The following is a 10,507-nucleotide window of genomic DNA, read 5'->3' as shown; positions in this document are numbered from 1 at the left end:
CAGATTTCATAATAATTCGCAGTATTATTGTTTGTTGCTAAGAAGGGAAAAAAAGAAAAGAAAAGAAATTATTTCCAATTGTAAAAATAATTTTCAAGATATATAAAAATCTATATATGTATGTTTGAATTCAATTTAACGAAAATTTTAATTTTATCTGTACGTACAGATTATATTTATTTTTATTTTTATTTTTATTGTTATATTAAAAAGAGTTTAAATATAAACCGATGAATTGATTTATATTAATGAAATAGTTCAATGATCGTTCATGACAGAAAACGTACGTTAAACCGACATGTAAATACTCGATATCACGGGTCTCTTTCATTAAATGCAAATTCGCGCGTGTTTGTAAAGATGATTAATCAACGCACGTGTTCGTGGAAAATATGTTATTCACGTTTGCAAATTTTCCTCGTTGAGAGTTACCTAGAAGATTTTTCATACACGTCTATCGAATCTATCAGATCATATTTTCTCTTTTTTTTTTTCTTCTTTTTTCTTTCTTTTCTTTTCTTTTTTTTTTTTTTTTTTTTTTAAGAAAATCTAACGTAGAAATTTTCCACGATGAATATCTTTATTATACTCGAGATTAAATATAAATGATAATATCTTTCGTGTAACGATGAAAATATGATTTTTATGTAACAATTAAAAAATTAATTATTTATCAATTAATAAATAAAATGAATTTGATGGGCTCTATCAGTATCAAATTATTTGATATAAAAATTATTAAAAAAGAAAAAAGAAAAATATCAAATCAAACATTAAATATGTAAATTTCAAGTATGTAATTATTTGAAGTATATTTGAAAATATGTAAAATTTTTATTGTAAAAAATGTATTAATCAAATAACGAAAAAAAAAATTATTCCTATATCCGAAACATTTATGATGATTTTATCAATTATAATAAATTCATATCGAATATATGCTTTTCGATGAGAATTTATTTCTTACGATTAAATATCTTTCTCGACATTAATAATAATTATCATTGAAAAATTATTATTGCAAAACAAAATTATTTTTATCATTTTCATGATTATTGAAAGCATTAATAAATAACATACTGTGGTAATAAAGTTCAAATTATAATCTATGTAAAAAGATGTGCATAATAAACAACGAACGATTATGCACATTACAATGAAACATTCAGATATCTTTGTAATGTGTGGGCGCGTTTGTGTGGGTGTGCGTTAGCGAAGGAGAGAGGGAAAGAGAGAGACAGAGGGAGAGAGAGAAAGAGATAGAGAGAGAAAGAGATAGAAGAAAAAAGGAGTATTATCGAAAGAGGGGAGAAGAAGAGAAAGTCATAATCCCTGGTGACTTACACGTGTCGTTAAAAGAATGGAAAATTCTTCATGTATTTTTATCGACTCTATTAAATACAAGTATGTGTATCGATTTTCTCATATATTTTTACACTAACGTAATCGTATATCACTGATTGATCGTTTAAAATTTTTAAATGGCGACGAAATATCTTTTTGAAAAATTTTTAAAGAAAATATCTTTCACATTGAGATAATATTTTCATATTATTACAAATTATTCTCACGAAATCGATCATATGTAATTTTGAAAAAAAAAAATAAATAAATAAGTAAAAAATTCAATTCACTTGCGTGATCTTATATCTATCCGATTTTTTCTTTTTCTTTTTCTTTTTCTTCTTTTTTTTTTTAATTTAAAATAATAATCCGTCCTCTTGAAATATCTTCAAAAAAGAAAAATTATAATCATGAAATGTATCATTAGAAATTAAAACTTATCAATGAGTCAAACAATCGAACAATTTCAATTACGTGAGAATGATCTCGTAATCTTTTGAATTTCTTGTGTAACCTTATGAAATATTTCCTTTACCAATATCGATATAATGATCGATTTTATGTTTCATTTGATACAGATAAGAAATGATATTATTTAGATTAAATAAATAATTCTGAATAATCTATGATATCATGATTTTCAATGATTCATATATTGAAATTCTTCGAAAGAGAATTACTAATAAGCATCAAACGTTTGTAATGTTATTGTCATTACATGACGAATAATATTATGAGAGTTTATGGATGGATCATCGATCGTTCGATCGTTCGATCGTTCGATAAATCGGCGAACAACGCAAATACGATGATATAAGATAGTAATCTCTTAGAAATGATAAGAAGAACATTCCTTCGTCTATTTTTGTAGCAAGTAAGATTATTTTCAATAATTCAATTTCTATCTTCTATTACGCGTTAATTCAATTCAATTATTTTCTGAAATTACGTCTGCAATTTCGTCGAACATATTCTAAAATAATATTTAAGATCCCTTTTTTTTATATATATATATATATATATAACATCCATTTCAAACAAAAAAATTATCTACTTATTAATAAGATTAACAATGCTTTATATAATTTAACTTTCTTTTTTTCTTTTTTTTTTTTTTGCAATTTTTCCAAGCTTCAATCGTTACATTTTTGAATATCTATTTTCGAGATAACATTTTTTCAATTTTGTTTTTGTTTATTTGTTTGTTTGTTTTTTTTTTTTTATTTTCTAACAAGATCATAATCTAATCTATTTAGAAAATGTAAAACAAACGTAAATTATTCTCTATATGTTTATTTACAAAAACTTATATAATAACGTGATTTACTATTAGATAAATAGATTGATTTGTAAATCAATGTTCGTGGCATTCATTTTAATCTTTTATTAAAGGATTATACAATCGATAGAAATTTGAAGGCAGTGTAATCATACTAATCATACTGTGTCGTGCCTTGTCGTGTCGTGTGTCGTGCCGTGCCGTGCCGTGCCTTGTCGTGTCGTGCTGTGCGGCATCATGCCATGCCGTGTCTCTCCTGTTCTTATTCAATCCAATTCGATGCTGTTGCATTTTTTTTCGAAAGAGAAAATTTTTTATTTTTTTTTATTTTTTTTATTTCTTTATTTTTGTATTACTCCTTTTTCTCTTCTTTTCTTTTCCTTGTCCTTTTGTTTTTTATCTTTATCTCTTCGCCATCTCAAAACATTCTAATTTATTTATTCGTTTGATTTTCAATAAAATTTCAATTCAAATAATAAAATATTATAACGCTCGTTAGACACGAGTATAGATTGATTAAATTTGATCAATAATATCAAATGAATTTGAGTCAACCATATTTTTATCATTGTATTCAATTTTAAAACAACCGCATGTATTCCGTCCATTTGTCGAGTATGTTTTTTTTTGATTACTTAATTCTTTTTTTTCTTCCTTTTTTTTTTGTTTCCTTAGACAACATAGGTGTTTATACATTTTTTTTAAATGAATATATTAATATTAATAAAGTTAACGCGTGTTTATTTCATTAAATGAAATAAAAAATATTATAATATCTTTCATAGTTGTACGATAAATCTATAACGTCTATCGTGTAACAATATTATTACTATTGCAATGCGTATTATTAATGATAATATATATTATATATAATGACAATTTTAATTAATGATAATATTAAAAATAAAGAAAGACTCCGTCAGGGGAAATAATTTCGTTGTCGAGGTGATGTGAAAAAAAAAAAAAAATAGAAAAGAAAAAGAGAACAACAGGCACGTTCACAATTTTCGAGATAATGGAATACGAAAGATTTATAAACAAATCTTTTCCTTTTTTTTTTTTTTTCCTTTTATTAATAATTTTCTCATGGAATGTACGAATGCTTACGCCAATGGTTCATACGAATGGAAATTTCCGTTAGCGCAGAGGCCTCGTATGTAAGCCGACGGTGTGTCACCGTCTTCTCGTTGGTCGGTCGGTCATTAGGCGAAAATTGCAATGACACTACTTGAGAGGATACGAATGAGAGTGTAAGTTTCTTTCGTAATCATTGTTATCGAATTCTCCTTCAATCGTGTCGCATATTTGAGTATTTGATTTAAATAAATAAATAAATTAAAAAAAAAAAAAGAAAAAGAAAAAAAAAAGAGAAAGAATAACCAGCACCGTATAATTCGTAATACCAATATAACACGTTTCTATTTACGGGAACAAGTTTTATCGTGACGTTAGATATTTAGTTTTTTCTTTCTTTTTTCTTTTTTTTTTCTTTTTTTTCATATTGCATATGCACACAATAATAACTATCATTCATTGTCCATTATTATTCTTTTTCTATTTCGAAAGAGATATGTTTAGTATATAATTTTAAACGAATATATGAAATATATATTCTATTTATACATATAAGTAATAATAATAGTTATTATTATTATTATTATAATACTAATAAGTAATAAAACAGAACGTAAAACAAAAACAAAAGAAAAAGAAAAGAATAGAGATTTATCTCAAAAGAATTTTTGCTACTCTCTCGGTCTGCGGTAATAATATCTCATGACTCTGTTTTGCCAAGAAAGCGAGGTCGGTAGCTCACCGAGTTCGAGCTCGAAGGAAATGTCTTCATGAAGATTTTTATAGCTATGTATTATATATACATACATATATATATATATATATATATATATATATATGTCTGTGTTTCGTTTTTCTTTTAATAAAATTTCTCCCTCAATAATTCAGTACGAATGAGATACTTTAATAATAATTCGATTTTCGCAAAATCGAATTATTTAGATTTTAATATATGTAATGTATATATATATATATATATATATATATATGTATATATATATATGTATATATATATGTATGTTTGCAAAATTATCCATCTCTTTGGTGTGTCTAGAAATATACATTTCTCAAGTCGTCGACACTTACTTAGAGACGTAATTACGAGTTAAGAGATCGTCGAGAATATTTTGGAAGAGGACAAATAAGAAAATAGGAAAAGTGTCTTTGAACTTCTCATAGCACAAGCACACACACACACATACACATACACACACAAATATATATATATATATATACATGAGAAGTACACAATTCTCGTGTTTCTCTCATTTCATCATCATCATCATCATCTTCATCTTTAAAATATACACGAGGTTGATAAACGATCAGACGAGTGTGATGATGATGATGATGATGATGACTTTTTTATAAGTTCAAGTGAACCTTTGAACATGTTACCATCGCATATAAATGTAAATATAAATTTATATGTATATATATATATATATATATATATATATGTGTGTGTATTTATGTGTGTACATGCATATTGCAGTTTAGGTCTACGGTGTTTTGAAAAGAAATTCAGGTCGATGTACTTTCTCACTTGTATAGAATAGTACTGACGATCGATACTACTGCACAATGCATTACAATTTCTGATTCACTTCGAAATTATTTTTCTAGTTTAATGTTTAATCCACGTTAAGATGAATGAACATAATTTTTTATCACAATTAATAATAGTCAGTCTTAAAATTTGTCCATCGATCTATCCATTTATCTTATAATTTTTATTAATCTCTCTTTTTGTTTTTTTTATTTTTTTTTTATTTTTTTTAGATCGAATAGCCGAGAGACGCTATTAATTCTTATAATTTTTATACTATATTATTAAGAATTTAATTAAGGAAATAATTTATACAATATATACATATATATATATATATATATATATATATATATATATATATACATATATTAATATCATTTAATCGGTCAAAGTCAAGATAAATATGCTAAAAATATAATAATCTTTACGTTTTTTTTTTTTTCTTTTTAATTTTAACAATGAAATCTGACGTAAGAAACGTTTACGAGTACATTGAAATATCGTTTTTGTCGTTACATTAATCAAAATTGAGATAAAATATTGCAAAAAGAAAAAAAAAGATATTTATGATTTCTTTAAAGCGGAAATCCGTCAAAATATGACGAGTTTCATTAACATGCGTTTTGTCATTACAACAGTTCGTTTAACTTTGAATCAATCATGAATTAAAAAATATGATCGACGATATGCGTTGTCATATCATTAAATCAATCAAAATCAGACGTGGATTCTTAAAAAAGAATAATTTTTATGATTTATGTAAATTATTTAAATATATCTAACTATTTATAGCATCAAATGACATTACATTTCTTCATTATTATTTTTAATGTCATTTAATTTTAGATCCGTCGAGAATTATTATATCGATGAATAAAGAAGAAGAAAAAAAAAAGGAAGTAAAAAAGCCAACAAAAATAATTAATAAATCATTAATAATCTCAGTATTTTCTAAATTTATTGAACACGCGATCAATAAAAAAAAAAAAAAAAAAAAAAAAAGAAAAGAACGAAATAAAAAAAAAAACAACAACAAAAAAAAAGCAAAAGAAAAATTAAAACACCTGTTAATGTCGTATAAAAAAGATCGATACTGAAAAAGATAATAGTCCTAATTTTGTTCTAAATTTCTAAACAGATAAAGTCGCGAAATATATGTATATAATAAATCTAATATAAAATTACGTAATATTGATATCTATTCGTACCATATATCTATTCGACACCATCTTTTGATTACGAAATGAATTGCTGAACGTACCTATCCCGCGTACATATGTCTAATATAAAAAGGAGGAGAAAAAAAAAAACAGAAAGTAAAGAAGGAAAAAAAAAAGGAAGAAAGAAAGAAAAAAAAAGAAAGAAAGAAAGAAGAAGAATTTAGTCCAAGAAAAGACCGCTAAGCTGACCGACCCGTTATAACGTCGTAGTTCGGCTAACTGCGTCGTCGTCATCGTCGTCGTCGATACACAAACGCGACGCATATTGTCGTTGACGAAACGACGCCACCAGAAAGGCGAACGCGTCGAAAGGGGAGTCCATCGTAACTCGTGACATGTTTTTCATTTGGATTATCGATAAACGATACGTTCTTATCATTATACGCTCATTACAATATATTAACGATTATTAATGATAAAGAGAAAACTTAATGAATAAATAATAATGTCAATTTTATTATCTTCTTTTTCTCCTTTGTTTTCTCTCTCTCTCTCTCTTTTTCGCTTTCTCTCTCTCTCTCTCTCTCTCTTTCCCTTTCTCTTTCTCTCTCTCTCTCTCTGTTTCTGTCTCTCCTTTTTTCCTCGTGTCTGAATATTTTTCTTTTATTTTTTTTTTTTTTTTTACTCGAATGAATTTTCTCATATCCAAAGAAGGCACCAAACACACTTACACCTTTGTCGATCGTTACATCTTCACGTAGAAGTTTCTAGAAATACCTCAGCCACGTGTCGATTCAATTTCTATTATATGTATATTTGTGTATGTTCGTATATGTGTCAGAGTATGTATGCTATATATATATATATACATATGTATATGAGTAGCTGTATTTCCAAGTTTGATAATGTGAGCACGATTAAACGCCCGATGATCCTCGAATGAGTTTCGATTTGTACGATGGTATTGAAAGTAAAAAAAAAAAAGAAAAAAAAAAGAAAAAAGAAAAAAAAAAGGAGTGACTCCTTTGTCCTTTCTATACTTTGTGCTACTCTGCCATATACTGGGTGATTTAAAAGAAACTTGCTAACAACACATGATTTGAAATTTTTACCTGTTGTACTTTTCCCTTTTCTTTTTTTTTTTCTTTTTTTTTTCAACCATTTACTTCCCTTTCGCGAAAATGTTCTTTCACCTTTCTCTCGGCTCAATTATCGATCGAAAACTTTTATTACGGGAAAATAATAATTGATACTTTAAAATATCATTCAATAAGTTTTCTGATTGATCTGACAACTTTTGGAACCCTATATATATATATATATATATATATATATATATATATATATAACTATGTATAATATACTATATTACGTTTGACCGACTCCGCGTACATTGACACTGCTTTTTTTCTGCGAATATAAGTCCGACGAAGAGATATCCTTCCTACGTTTTATTCTTCCGCCTTCTTTCCCTTCACTTCCGATAAATCTTTCGTTTCTACGTATCTTACCATGGGAAAACATTGGCTTCTATAATTATATTCTCTCGAATAACAAGTTCGCGTTTGTTCAATCGATACAAATCAATCGAGGACGTATTTTTATTTATCGCAGAGTTGACAGGTACGATTAAAAAAAAAAAAAAAGGAGATAACGGAATGAAAAAAATTAACTCGTTCGTCATGTCATTTATTTAATTCAATTTTAAACAACAACAATAAAGAATGATAAATAATTTTTAAATATATTATTCGAATAATTACGAATATATTTGATGTGAAATGTTATGTCTGACATGTGTCAAGTTCGAAAAAAGAAAAGAAAGAAAAAAAAAAGAACATACAATGTATACGTTCGTACGTTATTTTTACAATGATAATGAATTTAAAAAAGGAAAGAAAATGAGAAAGAGATAAAAAAAACATCTTTTAGATAATATTATTCTGAATAATTACGAGCAACAACAATTTTTTGATCATTTCAACGAATTTCTTATATTAAAGCGTAATATCATAAATTCTATAATTGATACGTGAGATAAGGAAAAAAAAAAAAAAAAGAAAAAACAAAAACAAAAAAACAAAAGAGAAAACAAAAAAACAAAAGAAAAAAAAATAGAAAAAGAAGAAAAAGAAGAAAAAGAATTATACGTAAAGGGATTGAAAAGAGATTATAGAAAATGATTCATTTAAAACTCATTTATTGAACGTGACATAAAAATTACGATACATAATTAATGAAAAACTGAAGTCTATCTCGCAAGCTTCGAAACTTTCAATATATTATCTTCGTGTTCAATATCTCGTATGAGAATTCCTTATATCAAACGCTAACAAATTATTCGTTTTATATATATATATATATATATATATATGTATATATATATATATATAAGTTACATATGTTATATATAGAATAATAATAATATATATATATAACTATATATATATATATAACTAATACACGTGGAATGTGCACCAGTAGGCTCGTCCATTCACTCTAACCATAATAAAAAAATTCATAGATAATAGTAAGCGTTTAATTAACGTCGAAAAATTTCCTATCAGCAATATCGATATTACTGAAAAGGTATCAAAGCGTTTCGTTTCATCATCGAGTGTTCGTTGTTCCTATAACCAAGAGCAAACAAACTCTCTCTTTCTCTCTCGCTCTCTCTCTCTCTCTTTCTCTCATCTAATTAATCATAATCAAGATTTCAATATCATCAATTAATCTTTCTGTTTCTCACTATCGAATACTACCATTAATAATTACGAACAAGTCTTAATAGGAATTTTCTTTACAGCGTATCGACGAAGATAGATTGTAGTGACTTTAAAGAAAAAGAATAGAAAAGAAAAGGAAAAAAAAAAATAGAAATAGAAACAAGAAAAAGAGAAAGATAGACATGTAACTTACTATGTAAAATGTTTAGATGCTTATTTGTTAAAATTTGATTTTTTTTCCATTTTACTTTCACCGCATGATCGATCGATCGTTCGTTCGTTCGTTCGTTCGTTCGTTCGATCGTTCGTTCGTTCGTTCGTTCGTTCGATCGTTCGTTCGATCGTTCGATCGTTCTTAATCAAAATTTTTTCTATCATATTTTTTATAAGTATAATTATATTATTACAAGTAATACCATATAATTTTTTGTTATATAAATTATATTTTGTCTAATTAAAGATTAGGAGCAAATATCTAATTAAAAAAGAAAAAAAAAAATATATATATATATATATTTAGAATGGGCCAAAAGTATTTGAATGATTTTAAATATCGATTTGCTCGTTCTCGAAACTTTTTTTTATATTTGTAATTTATTAATTAGACTTGTTGTTTTACAGTCTGAAAAAAAAAAGGAAAAGAAATTAATCTAAAAAGAAAAGTCTCGTAAAAGTGCAATCGATTTTCAAGATCACCTAAGGAAACTTTTCAGGCCCTTACCCCGTGTATATAAATAAATAAATAAATGTTAATCGATAAAATAAATCGAGCCACGTGGGATTCTCCTTATTCACGAACATTCCACCAAATGGAGCCGAGCTTTGCGGGTAATATTTATTAATCAAAATTAAAAATAAAAAAAAAAATTAAAAATGATAATACAAATAAAATAATATACATGTACAAGTACAAATTACAACGAATACGGATAAAAATTAAAAATTAAAAGTAAAAGAAAATAAATTACAAGGAACAATAGCGTTGTGTTGGATTAATTTCGCATTTTTTCTTTTTCTTTTTTCTTTTTCTTTTTTCTTTTTTTTTTTCCTTTCTCTCTTGCGAATCCGCTTCGCCGCATACGCTTTGTTTATTTTACACTATCTTGCGCTTTGTTTATAATCCTGGGCTTTTGGCAGTGATATTCAATCGCTATGGATGAGGAGAAAATGTGTCCTTGAAAAACTTCAATTAAAGATATTGTTGTACGTATACATATATACGATGAAAGTTTATTTCGAAAAATCGGACTACTTTTTTTACTCGACAAAATTAAAAGCCTCTTTCTTTTTTCTCCCTTTTGCTGTATTAACAAAGGGGCTGTAAATAATCGATTTAGACCATCTGACCTATTTTACTCCTCAAATAAAAGGT

The sequence above is a fragment of the Vespa mandarinia genome, chromosome 23, assembly GCF_050613455.1.
Source record: "Vespa mandarinia isolate Hongniang chromosome 23, ASM5061345v1, whole genome shotgun sequence".
Lineage (NCBI taxonomy): Eukaryota > Metazoa > Arthropoda > Insecta > Hymenoptera > Vespidae > Vespa > Vespa mandarinia.
This window is presented reverse-complemented; position numbering follows the sequence as displayed.